This window comes from Panthera uncia, chromosome D2, assembly GCF_023721935.1.
Source record: "Panthera uncia isolate 11264 chromosome D2, Puncia_PCG_1.0, whole genome shotgun sequence".
NCBI classification, from domain to species: Eukaryota; Metazoa; Chordata; class Mammalia; order Carnivora; family Felidae; genus Panthera; species Panthera uncia.
In genome coordinates this window covers 53453740-53470665 of record NC_064818.1, presented here as the reverse complement: position 1 = coordinate 53470665, position 16926 = coordinate 53453740, and the positions used below count along the sequence as shown (strand labels likewise).

At 38.5% G+C, this 16926-nt stretch overlaps 1 protein-coding gene across 6 annotated transcripts in view; it reads right to left on the bottom strand.

Annotated features, from left to right (window-relative positions):
• ZNF518A (zinc finger protein 518A) overlaps positions 1–16477 on the bottom strand; it is a 43568-nt gene extending 27091 nt beyond the window's left edge. For 2 of the 6 annotated variants that reach the window (XR_007460947.1, XR_007460948.1), the window contains exon 1: positions 13558–16085. The gene's annotated coding sequence lies outside the window, so the exon portion shown is untranslated. Of the gene's footprint in view, positions 1–13557; positions 16089–16130; positions 16233–16394 lie in introns of those variants that run through there. The other 4 variants (XM_049646450.1, XM_049646448.1, XM_049646449.1 and 1 more) reach the window with 4 other exon arrangements.
• Positions 16478–16926: the final 449 nt, after the last annotated feature.

Genomic DNA, 16926 nt, shown 5'->3' with positions numbered 1-16926 from the left:
AAAAAAAAAGATTAAAGAAAATAGTAAAATAAATAAATTATAGTATTTTCATTTAATGGAATATTATTCAGTTTTAAAAACAATACTGCAAACCTACATTTATTGATAGGAAGAGATCCAAGATGCATTCAATGAAAAAAAAAACAAGAAACAAACAGTAGACATATTAGGGTTTAATCTGCTCAAAAATTAATAGGTGTATAGAGAAGAGACATAGACCCATACAGACTCATAGTAAGAAGTCAGGAATACACACATAAAAATGTTTATAGTGATTACTAGTGTATCCTAAGTCACTGTTTCTTAAAATGTTGTCCTTGGATCACTACGGCCTCCACATTGGCATCCTCCTTATCACAGCATAAGCAAACAGCTTACATTTTGATGTGAGAAGAATGACCTCTTTGCGTCTAGACCACAGTTATGAAACTTTATCAAAAAGTGGTACGAAGCCACGAAAATTTTGAAATTCTCAAACAAAGCAAGTGAATTCTGCCATAAACCAACTGAGTTTTTTCTGAACAAACCTGATGCCAGCACAAAATTGTGGGATGTAGACACTAAAGGGTGGAAATCAAAACAAAATAGGTATCATTCAACACTACACTCCTCACATCAGTACACAAGTACCCAATCACACCTCTGCAGAAAAGACTGTATAACAGCCATAAAGTTGGAGGTGAACATAATGCTCAACGAATATAAAATCATGCTATTAGAGGTCACTCATTGTATATAAATTCATGCTATTGAGAAGCAATTTTTTGCTTATTTAATAATTTGTGAGCCATGATGTTACCTAAAAAAGTAAAAAGGTTGGCACTACCAGAGTAACAGTTACGAATGCAGCTATACATTCATAAAAAGTTTTATGTATTTTACATAGAAAACAAATGGTAATCAACCAATATGCTTCCTAATCTCAATACACTGTTAAAAGAAAGACACTAAAAAAATAATAAAAACTTTTTAAAAAGAAAAAAGATAAAGAAATAGGAAAAACTGTAACGATCTAAATTCAACTATTTCTTTCTATACAGGTATCCCCTGCTTTTTGAAAGTTCACTTTTCAAAAAGTCTGCATTATGCCACTTCACTTACAAGACCTACATTAGTATGTTTTTGCTGACCAAAAGACATGATTTTACAAAAAAAGGTAAAGAGCAGAAACAGCTTTCAGCCTCTGTTTGCAGCGAGCTCTTATAGAGGCAGCGCACACCCCAAGCAGTGAGTGGCACCACCAAGCTCCTTCCCCAGGAACTACAAATCAACATGTCAGCATTCAACATGGCCATAGCTTTGAACTGTGTTTGTGAGCATCTGTGCTTTTATCGCGATTATTTCTGCCTCCACCAACAAGATATGCCTCAAGATATCAGAAAAGCCTAAGACTAAGGTTATTTTTTGGCTCTGAGAACACCCAAAACTTTTCCACCTAAAGGAATGGTAATTGCTTCTTCACTTTATACCATTTTCAGCCTACAAAAGGTTTCATAGGACCACTCTTGTTTCAGATAGTGAAGGAAACCTGTATACTATACAATGAAATGAAGAGCAAGTATAATGTTGAACTGTTTTTACATTAGTTAAGCATATTATTCTTTAATAAAGTGCTGGTTTTGACCTGACAAAATTTTATTCAGAATTTTCTGCTATCTTTAATAGTTTTGATGTTGGCATTATGGAGAATATGTAAAATGAAATCGGAATAACTTCCACAATTTCATCTCCTCTGGAATTAGTTCACTAAACATGAAAATTGCCTACTCCTTAAAATTACACGATTGCACCAAAAATACCACATGAGCCTGGTACCTCTTTAGATTTTAGGCCTTCCAACCTTTGCAAGCTCTTCTACAGTTTCTGGGCTCTTCAGGGTTTCCACTGCTTGAGCCACTTTAGGCAATTTATATTTTCCTTGAAAATAATAAATTTCCTACACATTGTCTAAGTATACTCCCATAAACTGCACTTTTAACAATCCATCTTACATAAATAAAAGTACAACATATGTATCGGTATCACTTAAATGTTCATTTGTAGGAAAATGACTAATTATGCAACATCCATCCACACGAAAACATTATAAACAAAAAGATGTACGTACTGAATTGATTTCATTGTGAATTTTTTTGTTTGTTTTTAAAAAAGGAAGTTGCAGATGACGGCATATAACACATTTTTAAATTAGGAGGAAAGATCCCCATTTTCATGTCAGGAGAAAAGATAGTATGAGGGTATGTTTGCATAAGCATAGACAAATCTATAGAAAGATACGTCCTAAACTACTGACAACAGATTAATTTCTTTTAGGGAATGACAGCATGGCATAGCAGAAGACAAATGTACCCAAACAGCAGGGAGAGAAGCATCAGCTTTCGTAAGTACTCCTGAGTGAAACCAAGAGGGCAATGTTACTACCACCAAGGCTTTACTGCGGCCTGCATCTATTCCTGCCCTTGAATTCTAGGAAATCTGTATCCTTAAGATAAATTCCTCCTTTTCAGATTACCCTAACTTACACTAGCTTAAGCTAGTTTTATTACTTGTAACTAAAGACTCTTAAGGCATTAAGTTGATAGATCAATGCTGACTGCATTTAATTCACAGAAAGGTAGGTTTTGTGATGATCCTTTAAAGAGGAAAGGACTTAAACTTGCAAGAAAGGAGCAAAGGCTATCCAGACCAGAAAAATGGAGTAACACTGAAGAAAGGCATTTTTCTCTCATGGCACTGCAGGATTGAGATCACAGAGAATGTGTATAATAGGGAAGTTAAGTGAGAACAGACTACAGAGGACAGATTTGAACTTGAAATGAAAGGTAACCAGGAGCCATGGCTAGCCCATGAGCAGAGAGAAGTTATAAAGGCACTATTTTAGAAATATTATTAGAATGCTACTAGAAAGCAAGATATATTGGAGACAGTAAAAATAGAAGTTGGAAAATCAGAGGACTAAGTGACAATCCACATAAAGAGTAAGGAACCACAGAACTGGCAGTGTTCGCGTATTAAGAAACACACAGAAAATTTTTAAAAAGATGATTCCTAAAGTAAAACGCCAAGGATAAAGAACATTTGAATAGAATAAATCAAAAAGCATCATTCTTAGAGTTTTGTTTGCTGTCTACAACAGACTAAAAAGCAAAGACATTTTACAGTCTTTAGCTTTATTGAAACGGTATAAAAAGGAAGAATCTATATGCTCTTTATTACATTCCAGTTGCTTAAACAGTAAACAAAGAACTAAAAAATTCTGATTTTAGCTTTGCCCCATTTGTAACTTAGCATGTAGCTCCATAACCTAACTTGTCACATTACACAGATAGAAAGACTAATATAATTAGTCATTATTTTGTATAACAATTTCATTCCTTGAGTCACCAAATTTTTTCTACAGAGATAACTGAATTCAAAACAGTCATATGAATATATAACTAGAGGTAAAACAAAAGCAGCATACATCAGTAGAGCTTACTGAAAAAATGTAAAGTTCTGTCTAAAAGGGATCTAGAAGAAAACACAAAAAACCCTAAAACATATTTTCAAAGCAGAACCATATAACGCCTTCAAAACAATAATCTTTTCATGACTTGAAACATACACTCTGGGCTTACTTTTTTTTATAGCTGTTTTAAGTATTTAAAAAGTTTACCTACAGGGCTAATAATACCTATCATATTTTATTTTTTATTTATTTTTTTAACGTTTATTTATTTTTGAGACAGAGAGAGACAGAGCATGAACGGGGGGAGGGTCAGAGAGAGAGGGAGACACAGAATCTGAAACAGGCTCCAGGCTCTGAGTGGTCAGCACAGAGCCTGACGCGGGGCTTGAACTCACGGACCGCGAGATCATGACCTGAGCCGAAGTCGGACGCTTAACCGACTGAGCCACCCAGGCGCCCCTAATACCTATCATATTTTAAACAAGTGAAAGAATAAATTTTGTAGAATATATATATATATACACACACACACACACACACATACACACACACATATATAATACATATATATGTGTGTATGTGTATCTATTTTGTATATATATGTATATATACACATACATATTGTATACATATACACACATAATAAAAGCCAGCTCCCTCCAAATCTTTGTGGCCTAATAAACAACTTAAACAGAAAAGAAAAATAAAGAGTTAAATATGCAGATGTAAGGAAGTACAGATTCAGAAATGTTCAAAATGCGAGAATACATGTGAGCCATGTACCACTCAGGTAGGCTAGTGACACTGATACAATTATGAAGGAGTACAAAATGGAAAAATTAAAATACAGAAGCAGTTCAGGTTCATCTTTTTTTTTTTTTAAAGCTTATTTATTTATTTTGGGAGAGAGAAACAGAGAGCATGAGCAGACAGAGAGCATGAGCAGGGGAGGGGCAGAGAGTGGGGGGAGAAAGAATCCCAAGCAGGCTCTGTACTGTCCGCACAGAGTCCTACACCGGGCTCGATTCCACAAACCTCGAGTTTATGACCTGAGCTGAAATCAAGAGTGGACACTTAACCGACTGAGCCACCAAACACCCCTTAATCTTATTTCTTATTACTGAGATGATGACTGCTCATTATCCATAAGGTACAGTGCCCAATATCTAAGATGCTATCCACTACCTACACATACACTTTTATTTATCTTTGTTCATCCTGCTTCCTCTCATGAGGCTTGTCATCCCCTTCTATCTTCATTCCATACCAGTCAAACTTCCTGTCTAATTCTACCTCCTATAGGCACACGAAACCTTCTGCAATACACACTAATCTCTCCCTTCTCTGCATATCCATTTAAAGTACAGCCATTGTTCACCACTTCACTACACTGCTTTATAGTTACATCATTTCATTTTTTAAGTTTTACCTCCCTTAAAGAGAAGTTCTATTTTATATTTTTCACTTATGCCTCACGAAAGTCAAGGATGATTGGTACACAGGGTCCTAACACACTCCCGACTCATTCTTTTATTTGCAACCCAAATATCTGACTTCCTGTGATTTCAGATTAAATGACTTTATAGCAAATAGCAAACGTTACAGATCACGTAAACTTTTTTTGCTGCAATGGAATTTGATTTAAAACACACACACAAGCTCACGCGCACGTGCACGTTCTCTCTCACATAGTCAGAAATCCCATTTTCAATATGTAGGAATTGGGAGAAAAATCAAAGTAATCTATCCAAAGTGAAATAAAGACCACCAAATTTAGTATGGGAAGGAGAAAGGTTATTTCATCTCTCATGCCTTTCTTCTTTGTCATTTTGTTGTGGCAGTAACTTAGAGCAGGCAGATTTTACTTAAGATTTTGGAACACATGGTGGGGGGTGGGAATCAAGATTTATGGCCATTCGATTGGGAGAACATGTATCAACATGTAATCCATTTCCCCCCTGCTTCTCAAAACAATATAAACTATTTCATTTTTCTCTGGCTCTATAAAGCACCTGCCTCAAGGACAGAAACAAACTCCACTTCCCAGGCTGCCCCACCATAGTAACATGGCACCGCAATCCATCCAGTTACTCATCCCAGAAATGAAGGAATCATTCTGCGCCTTCTTTCTCTTACTCCCACACTAATCCATAAGCAAGTCCTGTCAATTCTATCTCCAAAATACATCTTGAATTCTCTCCACCTCCACCACCATCTTCTCAGTCCACTGCCATCTATAACTTGGATTAAAATAACCTAACTGGCATTCATGCTTCTCTCTTGCCCACCACCTTCCTGTGAATCCATTCTCCACACAGGAGCAAACGCGATCTTAATATAAAATAGATCACAACGCTCCCTGCTTTAAAATCTACAGTGGCTTCCCAAAGGACTTAAAACAAAATTTAATCTCTGCCAAGACTTACAAGGAGCAGTGACATCTGGTCCTGGACCTCTCTCCTAAACTTCACCTCATACCAATCTCCTCATCTGTAAATGCACTCCAGCAAGCTACCACAGATAGCCTCTCAGTTCCTCAAATACTCCTTTCCTATCTCAGACCTTTGCACCCGCTGTTCCCTGCTTGAATTGAATTGGTCTTCCTCCTAGTTTTCAAATGGCTAGATCTTTCTCATCTTTTAGGTCTCAGCTCAGATGTCATCACCTCAGAAGGGTCTCCCCAACATATAAAGCGTTGCTTCTCAACCAGAAAAATATTATTCTCTATTTAAGCTCCTTGTATTTCTTTTTTATAACACTTTTTTTTCCTCTGGCAATATTTTATATATTTGACAATTTATTTTCTATCTGTCGTTACCACTGAAATAAAAACTGCATAAGTATAAGGAACACATCTGTCATGTTTTTTGCTATACCACCAGCATCTGGCATAGTGTTGGGCATGTAGCTAGCACCAAATCTGTGCCAGTCTTTGTTCTAATTATTGAGAATACAGCAATGAATAAAACAGACAAAAACCCGTCCCCTCATGGACATAACACTCTACTAGCTATTTAGATAATAAACAAGATAAGTAAATTCCTATTACATATGACATGTGTAACATATTCAAAGGTGATAAATACCTATGGTGAAAAAGAGGCAGAATCAGAGTTGCAATTTTAAATATGAAGTCAGGTAGCCCTCATTTGAAAAAGTCTTATTTAAGCCAAGATCTTAAAACGTTGAGGCAGAAAGCATTCCAAGAAAAGAAATAATGAGTGCTAACACCCTGAGTATGGAGCGTCCCTAGCATGTTCAGAGAATAGCAAGGTCGGTAGGCCTAGAACAAGAAAACAGCACAGGGAAGAAAGCAGTAGATGAGGTCAAAGAAGTGATGAGGGAACTGACACAAGGCCTGAGGGATACTACAAGGACTTTGGTTTTACTATAAACAAGATGAGAAGCTACTGGAACATTTGGGGTAAAGAAGTAACATAAGCTGAATTATTTTTTAGAGATCACTTTGGCTACAATGTTAGGAACAAAGTATTTGGGAAGGAAGTAAGAGTGAAAGCAAGAAGACCACTTTGGAGATAATTACACTACAACATCCAGGTCAGAGATGATGGTGGCTTGGTGGAGAGAATGTGATACGGTTAGGCCGTGGATATGCTGTGAAGATAGAGCCAAAGGATATGCTGACAGACTCCGTTTGGTCTGTGAGAAAGAGACATGTCAAGGATAACTCCAAAAGTTCCAACTTCAGCAAATGAAGAAATGAATTGCTATTTATTAATACAGAAAAGACAGAGTGGGAACAATAAGTATAGAATATATATCAAGAGTTCAGTTTTAGTGGAATTTCAGGTATCTAGCTGACAGCCAAGCGGAAATGTGGATGTGTAGCTGAATACAGAATATGGAGGTCTGGATGTAAGATAAAATTTTGGGAATCACTGGTGCGTGTATATATTTATGTATATAGAATTGAATGAAATCACCAAGGGGTAAGTACACAAAGAGAGAAGTCCAAGGCCTGAGCCTCAAGATGCTACAACATTTAGAGGAAAAAGAGGAGAAAGAACCAGCTGGTAAGGATGAAAGGAATGACCAATGAGGTAAGTAAAGAGAGTGGTGTCCTGAAAGCAAAGTGAACAATGTGTTTCCAGGATCAGGTATTGATCAACTCTCTCAAGTAAGATGAGGACTGAGAATTGACCACTGGACTTAATGTCAAGACCATTGGTGACACTGATAGAATGGTTTCAGTGGGGTTATATAGAAGGGCTGACTAGCATGGATTTAGGAGAAAATGGGAGGGAAAAAAGGGAGATATAGATGCAGTACAGATAACTTTTTTTTTTAATGTTTATTTATTTTGACAGAGAGAGAGCGCGCTCAATCAGGGGAGGGGCAGAAAGAGAGGGAGAATCCCCAGCAGGCTCCACATCACCAGCAGAGACATGTTAACAATAATTCATGGGTTTAATCTCACAAACTGTGAGATTATGACTCGAGCTGAAATCAAGTCAGACGCCCAACCAGCTGAGCCCCCCAGGTGCCCCCTTTTAAGGAGTTTTACTATAAAAGGGAGACAACCCTTTTAAGGAGTTTTACTATAAAAGGCCAAGAGACAAAGGAACTGAAATGGAGTTATTTTTTGTTTGTTTTTTTATTTTTTATTTTTTTTCAACTTTTTTTTTTTTTTTTTTTTTTTTTGGGAGAGAGAGAGACAGAGCATGAACGGGGGAGGGGCAGAGAGAGAGGGAGACACAGAATCGGAAACAGGCTCCAGGCTCCGAGCCATCAGCCCAGAGCCTGACGCGGGGCTTGAACTCACGGACCGCGAGATCGTGACCTGGCTGAAGTCGGACGCTTAACCGACTGCGCCACCCAGGCGCCCCTTGTTTGTTTTTTTAAACTGGGAGAAATTATAGTATAACTATGTGCTTATGAAAATGATATAACAAAAAGATAAAAAGTGATGATGAAGGAAAAAAAAGTGAACAAGTAGGAGAGGTAAACTTAGAAAATAATAAAGATAACTGATCCATAGTTACTAGAAAGGAGGATAGTGGGGAGATGTGATTATGAGAAGCTGTGGCATAAAATGTCTCATTAAATCTATGACAGGTGGTCCACACCAACACCCTGTGGACCAAATGTGGCCTGCTGCTTTTTGTAAATTAAGTTTCATTAGAACATAGCTACACTTGTTCATTTACATATGGTCTATGGCTGCTATCGTGTTCCAACAGCAGCTGATAGGTGTAGAGATCATACTGCCAACAAAGCCTAAAATATATACTACCTGGCCATTTACAGCAAAAGTTTGCCAACCCTGGTATACAGGAATGTTCCAAATGTTAATTCTCTTGAGTTGAATATCAGCTAACTGGTTATTGAAAAAAGGTGAAGTTAACAACAGCATTTAATGAAAGAATGACACATTAGCCTATACGTCATTCCTAGTATCTGGAGCTCAAAACAATTGTTATGTGAGCAATCAAACATTAATTCCTTATCTCTTTCAGAATGCTTTTACATCTATTGCAACATTAGTTTTGAACTGGCTGTTTCTCTAGAGGAAGGGTATGGTTATGCCACTGTTATTATGGGATCTCTCAAAAAGGGGCAGGTAAGAAGAAAGACACCAATTTTATATATATGTGTATAATATGTATAAAACAGAACAACACCGCAAATTAATGATTGTTTTTAAAAAATTTCCAAGGCAGGGGTGCCTGCATTGCTCAGTCGGTTAAACTTCCAACTTTGGCTCAGGTCATGATCTCACAGTTTGTGGGTTTGAGCCTCGCATAGGGCTCTGTGCTGACAGCTCAGAGCCTGGAGCCTGCTTCAGATTCTGTCTCTCCCTCTCTCTCTGCCCCACGCACGCTCACTCTTTCTATCTCAAAAATGAATGTTAAAAAAATTTTTTTTAAATAAAAATAAAAAATTTCCAAGGCGGAAAATATAACAAGATGTTTTCCACAACAAGTAAATTTACATCACTTGATTACACTTATTTTGCACTTTAGCATCACAAAAATGGCATCAAAGAAATATAAACATTTTATTCAAAGCAATCCCCACCTTAACAGAAAATAAAATTTGTTTGGCTTTCGAAATGCCTCATACATGGATTTACCTAAAATAGTCAACCTTATTATCACTATCTCTCATTTCCCCAAAATACAAACCGTTACAGTCAAACCAATCTCCTCCCTATCTTGGATCAGTCCTTAGTCATTTTCAACTCCATCCTTTCCTCAATTATTCTGTGCCTATCAAAATGACTCATCAGTTAAAACCTATTTGCACTCATACATCCTTCAAGAAACCTTCTAACCCTCACTAATTTCCTTTCTATCAGAACTCAGATTTAATATCCAGACTACATGAATGTATATGCATTTACCTGCTGTTTGTGTCATTTCATACACATTAATCTGGATTCCTTAACTAAACTGTAAGCACTTTGAAGGCAAACAATTCCTTTTATTCTTTCATATTACTAAAATGCTGAGCACAGCACTGATTATTCTCAACACACTCTTGTTGACCTGTGTAACCTAAGTATATAAAAATGTGCTACATTAAAGGAAGTCCATCATCCTCAGCAAGTAGGTATAATCCTTGACTATCCAGGCAGCTGCACATACTTGTACATAGTAGACACTCAACAAATGTTTGTAGGTTGAATGAAAGACTAAATGTATACATGAATGATGAATGAATAATGGGCATTCTTCATAAGGTGGAAGAAAAGGGCAAACTGTAGATGGACGTGGTCAACTTGAAGCTATAGATCTTAAATTCATAAGGACCAAATATTCATCAGAACATTTTCTGCTGCAATCCAATTCAAACTAATTTATATACAAAATTTTGGCTCGTGGGACTGGAAAGGACACCAGGGTAGCTGACAGAATCAAAAGAAAACCATAGATATCTCATACCACAGTCCCTGGAACTGAAATTGGCATGCTACCTCAACCTATCTCCCATTTATTTATGGTTTCACTTTCTCCTACTACAGATGGGGTTCTTATACATGTGGGAAAGAATGCACTAACACCCTACTACAAACACCCAGATTAATAAGAGTTCATCTGAATTAATGAATAAGAATCCTACTAACACCCAGATTAATAACTTCAGAAAAAAGGGAGCATCTTTCTCCTAGCATTCATACATCAATGTCAAAGGATTCTAATTGGCTCTGCTGGATCAATACGCAATCACTGTTGCAAATAGGGATGACTAGGTTTGGGTTATAAGAGTATACGACTGGCAGGCAGCCTATCAACCACACGTGATAGGTGAAGAGATGATTCCCCAAACGAAGAGATACGGAGTTGAGCAAATTAGCATACAGCTGACCCTAGAACAGCACAGCTTTGAACTGCACAGGTCCACTTATGCACAGATTTTTTTCAATACAGTACTACAAATATATATTTCTCTTCCTTATGATTTTCTTAATAACACTCTCTGTTCCCTAGCTTACTTTATCCTCATTTATTTTTTTTTTTCAACGTTTTTTTTTTTTTTTGGGACAGAGAGAGACAGAGCATGAACGGGGGAGGGGCAGAGAGAGAGGGAGACACAGAATCGGAAACAGGCTCCAGGCTCCGAGCCATCAGCCCAGAGCCTGACGCGGGGCTCGAACTCACGGACCGCGAGATCGTGACCTGGCTGAAGTCGGACGCTTAACCGACTGCGCCACCCAGGCGCCCCTATCCTCATTTATTTTAAGAACACAGCCTCTAACACATATACAAAGTATGTGTTATTCAACTGTTCATGCTATCAGTAAGGCTTCCAATCAACAGAAGGCTTATAGCAGTTAAATTTTAGGGGAGTCACAAGAATACACACAGATTTCCAACTGCATGGAATTGGAAATCTACCTACCCCCACATTGTTCAAGGTCAACAAAAACATATATATGTCTAATTTTTTTCTACCAGCTATAACCTCTAACAACCCAATTTTAATTAGGAATTGGTGATGATTTTACCACATTTTGCACTTACTAGACTTTCCACAAAGCCAATATTTGTTTTTGGCTATTACCACTTCTTAAAATAAGACCCATGTGAGACCTACTTAATTATCCTAAGCTTCAAGTCATGCAACTTAATTCTGATATTCTGATACCTATTTCATGCAGTCATACCGATCACGATTTTAAAATTTAGTCAGGGACACATGGATGGCTCAGTCAGTGAAATGCCTGACTCTTGGTTTTGGCTCAGGTCATGATCTCATGGTTCATGGGTTCGAGTCCCACATCAGGCTCCTTGCGAAGGTGCGGAGTCTGTTTGGGATTCTCTCTCTCTCCCTCTCTGCCTGCCCCCTTCCCTGTTTGCACTCACTCTCTTTCTCTCTCTCTCTCTCTCTCTCTCTCACGTGCTCTCTCAAAATTAGGAAGTAAACTTAAAAAAATAAAAAGTAAATTTAAAATTTAGTCAGACTCTGCTCACAATTTTTCAAGATGGAATAATCCAAATCATTTTGGTAAGTCATCATACAGCAGCCTCTTGTTTACTTCATTACATTTCAAGTTCTCACTCTTCATTGTGTAACTTCTGAGAATTTTGGATCAAACACAGTAAAGAAAATTCTTAGCACTCAGCATTTACTTTATTCAGAAAACAACACAGTACCCATGCAAACCTAATTCAGTTAGAGGTCAAACAATTGTTATGTAGGAAGAAATTACACATATAAATGAACATAAATAATAACCTGGTATCTAAGCTTTGTTGCTTTGTACTCACTGTAGTTGTTAGATATTAACTTCTAATAAAATAAAACATTCCTGGGGCGCCTGGGTGGCTCAGTCGGTTAAGCGTCCGACTTGGGCTCAGGTCATAATCTCACTGTCCGTGGGTTCGAGCCCCGCATCGGGCTCTGTGCTGACCGCTCAGAGCCTGGAGCCCATTTCAGATTCTGTGTCTCCCTCTCTCTCTGCCCCTCCCCTGTTCATGCTCTGTCTCTCTCTGTCTCAAAAATAAATAAACGTTAAAAAAAAAAATAAAAAATAAAAAATAAAAAAATAAAACATTCCTGCCTTTGTGAAAAATGACCCTGAAAAGAAAACCATCTGCTAGTAAAACTCATGGCAAAACATGGTTATGATTAGTAAAGTAATAATTTAAGTTGGTATAATCCTCTTCCACTTTTTTAGTAGTTATATACATAATCTTTTTTTTAATGTTTATTTATTTTTGAGAGAGGGAGAGAGAGAGGGAGAGAGAGTGAGCGGGGGAAGGGCAGAGAGAGATCTGAAGCAGGCTCCAGGCTCTGAGCTGTCAGCACAGAGCCTGACATGGGGCTCAAACTCGTGAACCGTGAGATCATGACCTGAGCTGAAGTTGGGCACTATACCAACTAAGCCAGCCGGGTGTCCCGTACATAATCTTATTTCTAATTTAGAGTTATATTTATGGGTATACTTACTGCATTTGGTGAGGGGAATTATAATACTGTGGTATCCCAGTACCTACCCAAAACAAACAGCAAGAGAAACTGTGCTTCCACGGTAGATAAACTGTATTTTTGTACAAGGGTACAATATTTTCCACTGAGTTTGCAAAGCTTTATTTACAATACCATGGATTCGATGGCAGATTTTCCCCCTTCTTTTTGTTCACACCAGGATATTCAGATGATTGCCTTCAGGAAACAAGTCCTAACTCCACAGTGATTCCCAAATACCTTTCCTGATTCATAATGTAGATGCCATTAATCATGATATAAATATCGGGTTTTTTTTTTTTTTAGGAGCATTACTTTACACTTACCAGAACAAAACACAAACACTCTTCTGGTCATTTATAAAACTTCAAAACATCTTCCTACCATATATGTCTCCATCGTTCATTACCCAAAAGCCCTTAATGTTGTCTTTATGTTTAGAAAAATACAGCTTAAATTATCTTTAGATTTCTAATGAAATGTTAAATAACAAACTAGGAAACCAAAACTACCTTTTCTGCCAACATTAAAAGGAAACCTGTATTTTTTATTTAAGCCAAACATAAAACTATAACTTATGAAAACTCGTAACTCTTTTATTTTTTTGTACCATATCAAAACATATTAACTTACTGCTTAATAGACTACATACTGTAATACTTCAATCTTTACCATACCTCCTTCTTCAAGGAACAAAAGGCACGCAATTTAATGCTTGGACAAAGCCACAATCAGGAACAGTGGTCAAAAGAAGAGACGATATCTGGAAATGAAGACCAAGAGTTTAAAACTGACTGCATAAACTGTTAGTAAAATGTTTTTTATACTCGTGATTCAATTATGCTTCATATTCAACTTATGTGTTTAAATTTGAAAGGACAAAAAAACCTCTCTGCCCTTAGGCAAATAACCCATCATTGCTACTCCATGATAACATCATAAATTTATAAAAATCAGAAAACTCAAAGCTTAGAAGGGAGCTCAGACTCCATCCAATTCATTTATTACAAGATCAGGAAAATGAATCTTGCCCAAAATCACAATCTTAGAACAGTCTAGATCTGATTCCACCCCAGATATCCTACTACCAAAATACTACCTTTTAATACTCATTGTGCTAGTATCCCATGTATATTGCTGACCATGTAAAGTCATTACCCCATGTAGAACTGAAAACATTCATAGCCTCTACACACCTGGGATCAGATAATTAATAAAAACTTCAACTTTATTACAATTCTTTTCTTCTGCTTATATAGTGCTTTATCACAAAACTTTTAGTAGAGTACCCAAAGGAACTGGGCAAAAAAACCCTCAAGTCTTTTATCATCAAAAAAAAAAGTTGTATTAAGTGATCTAAAGCAAACATTGCTTCAGTAAGAACAATTCCAAACAGAAAAGTAAACAATAAAAGTACATTAAATGACGTGTTTAAAGTATGTTTTAAAGTCAAATTGTGTATTTATGCTAAAATATATCCTCTGGAATGCTTCAAGATATAAAAACTTGGGACCGCAACATACTATTACCAGAGAATAGGATAGGATTTTAAGTGTGATGATAAAAAAAATCTCAACCATTTAAAAGCTCATACATTATCAATGCACATAGTAGGTATTCATCATGGTTGTTGATCCTTTTACCCTTCCATAAAACCATATCTAAAACGTTTTGAATTGGTATTTATACTTACTTTCACTGCAAAAAATAAAGAAAAATTTGGATGTGCAATATAGGTTAGATACTTTTATTTTATCCCTCCCTTCCCTTTTGTTAACAATTTTCTAAACCTGGGGATCATCTTATTTATGAGAATTTTAACAAAAATAACGGGGTCTACTACGCTTACCATACTCATGAAATGCTAACGCCTGAAAAATGTTAATACAATGCAATGCCTTTCTTCATGAATATCAGAAACATATAGTTTTGCTGAAAGATAATCCATTTCTACGGATTTGCAGTTAAAAGAGGTCAGGGTATTCCATTGCATCGATTTAAGTGGTTTCTATCTGTTCAACCTGAGGATACTAATTTTAGAGTACACTCAAATCCGATCCCTTACTGCATAAAAAAGAAAAAAGAAAAAAAAAAAACAGTAAACTAGGCCTAACACACAGACGCTCTAGTTAATGAAATTCCTACCCTGATGTACAGTTTGGCGTCTTGTTTCACCATTGCTACAGCCACACAAAGTTCAAGCATTCTTACGAATTCCTTAAATATTGACTTATTTTATTTTTCTGGTGTTTTTTTTTTGACTTTTGATATCCAAACATACTAAACGAATGTTTTCACTAAAATAGATCACAAACACTAAACGCCCCAAATTTAAACCTAAAAAGAAAACTGAGCCTAAACTTTTGTATTCTGAACCTTAAAGCTACCACATCTGTTTTGTTGCTCTTCCTAAGTTACAACATTTTACCTCATATACATTCACCCTACATATATTCCATTACCATATCCATCTAGGAAGAGACTGTCTACTTGACAATGAGGACACCATGTTAAGAATAGACTCAAAATGGACCCTACAAGTGAGAAAGCCAGTTACAAAGAAATCCATCTGCCACTGGGTGTGGTTGGGGTCTGCAAGGAAGGGCGCCTTTGGCCAACTCTGGAGGAGAGAGCGCGCGCCAGAGAGCTGTGCGTATCTGCAAGAAAAGACCTCCAATGACCACAAACTGGACCCACAATGGGGACGCCGTCGAGTCGGGCTGCCGTGGGCCTGCGAATCTACAGCTCGAGGGGTGCGGCCGCAGGACTGCCCATGCTGTCTCCACCAGCCCCGGAACGCGCCGAGTGGGTGCTTCGAGCGCCGCGCGCCCCGCTCCGTCCCAAACACCGCGCCCGATCCGCCCCTTCCTCCGGGGTTCGGCTCCCCTCGGGCGCGCGGAGGCACACTGTCGCCGCGCTCCCGCTCCAGCTCCTAAGCTGTGGGAGAGTGTGGAGTTCAAAGAGCCCGAACGTAGTGCAAACCCAGCTAAGAAACAGAAGGCTAGCTCTAGCAGCCTGCAGGAGCGCCGGGTAAAAGAGCCCACTTCTCTAGAAAAACTTTGCGGCAAGTTAGGCGGAAGCGCTGAATAGCCGGGACTATTTAGCAGGCGCTTCCTATCACGAGAGGCGGATCCCTGAGCCGGTTCAGGGGACCCTGACACCCCCACAAACTCGCACTTTGCCCCCTGGCTGGCCATCTAGAAGTCCCGGCATCCTAACAAGTCTGAGCGGCCCCGTTCATAGGGAATACCTGTCGTGGTCCCCATTGCCTGCGAGTCCCCGATGGCGGCCATTACGCTTCCATCCGGGTATTGCCGAAAAGCCGATCGCGGCGCTACCGGTAGCGCACGCTGCGGCGGAGGGATCCGCCGGGCAGTACCTGAAGCGAGCGGAAGAGGACGGAGGCCGGCAGGGTTCGCGCCTTAGCCTGGCGAGACTAGGCCATTGAGCTGGACTTGCCGCTGACCTCTCAAATTAGCGCGCTTCCCCGATGTCTGCCACGCCAGTGACTCACCCTCCCACTGTGTTCTCCAGCAGCTGCAGAGATCCTACTGCCCATGTTGGGGTAGACAAACCTCTACTCTATGCTCTTCAGAGTAGACACCAGAAGCAGGAACTGTGGTCTTGGCAAGCCCTTACTAACTGGGAATGGTCTCAACCCTGAGATTTTAATCATTTCCGGCTTTGCAAATGGCGTCTCCTCCTCGTTGCTTTTGACTCCCAGGTTTTAGCAGCCATTGCAGCCCACGTCAATGAAGGAAGCTGCCCAAGACCCTCAGGAAGACATACTGAACTCCAAACGTGCACATATATAATAATTGATCTGAAAACTGTCGTTACAACAAGGGAGATTTCATTCCCATCAAAGGAATCCTTCCACAACATCACACAACTGAGCTGGACAAAGAGGCCAATTAATATTATGATTGGGTTTCTCCCAAAGGCCGGAATGGCTCCCCTTGTCTCTTGTAGAGCATTTCTGAAAGCCAACCTATTAATTTCACTTTTTACATATTATAAACTTACATATATATACCTTCATATAT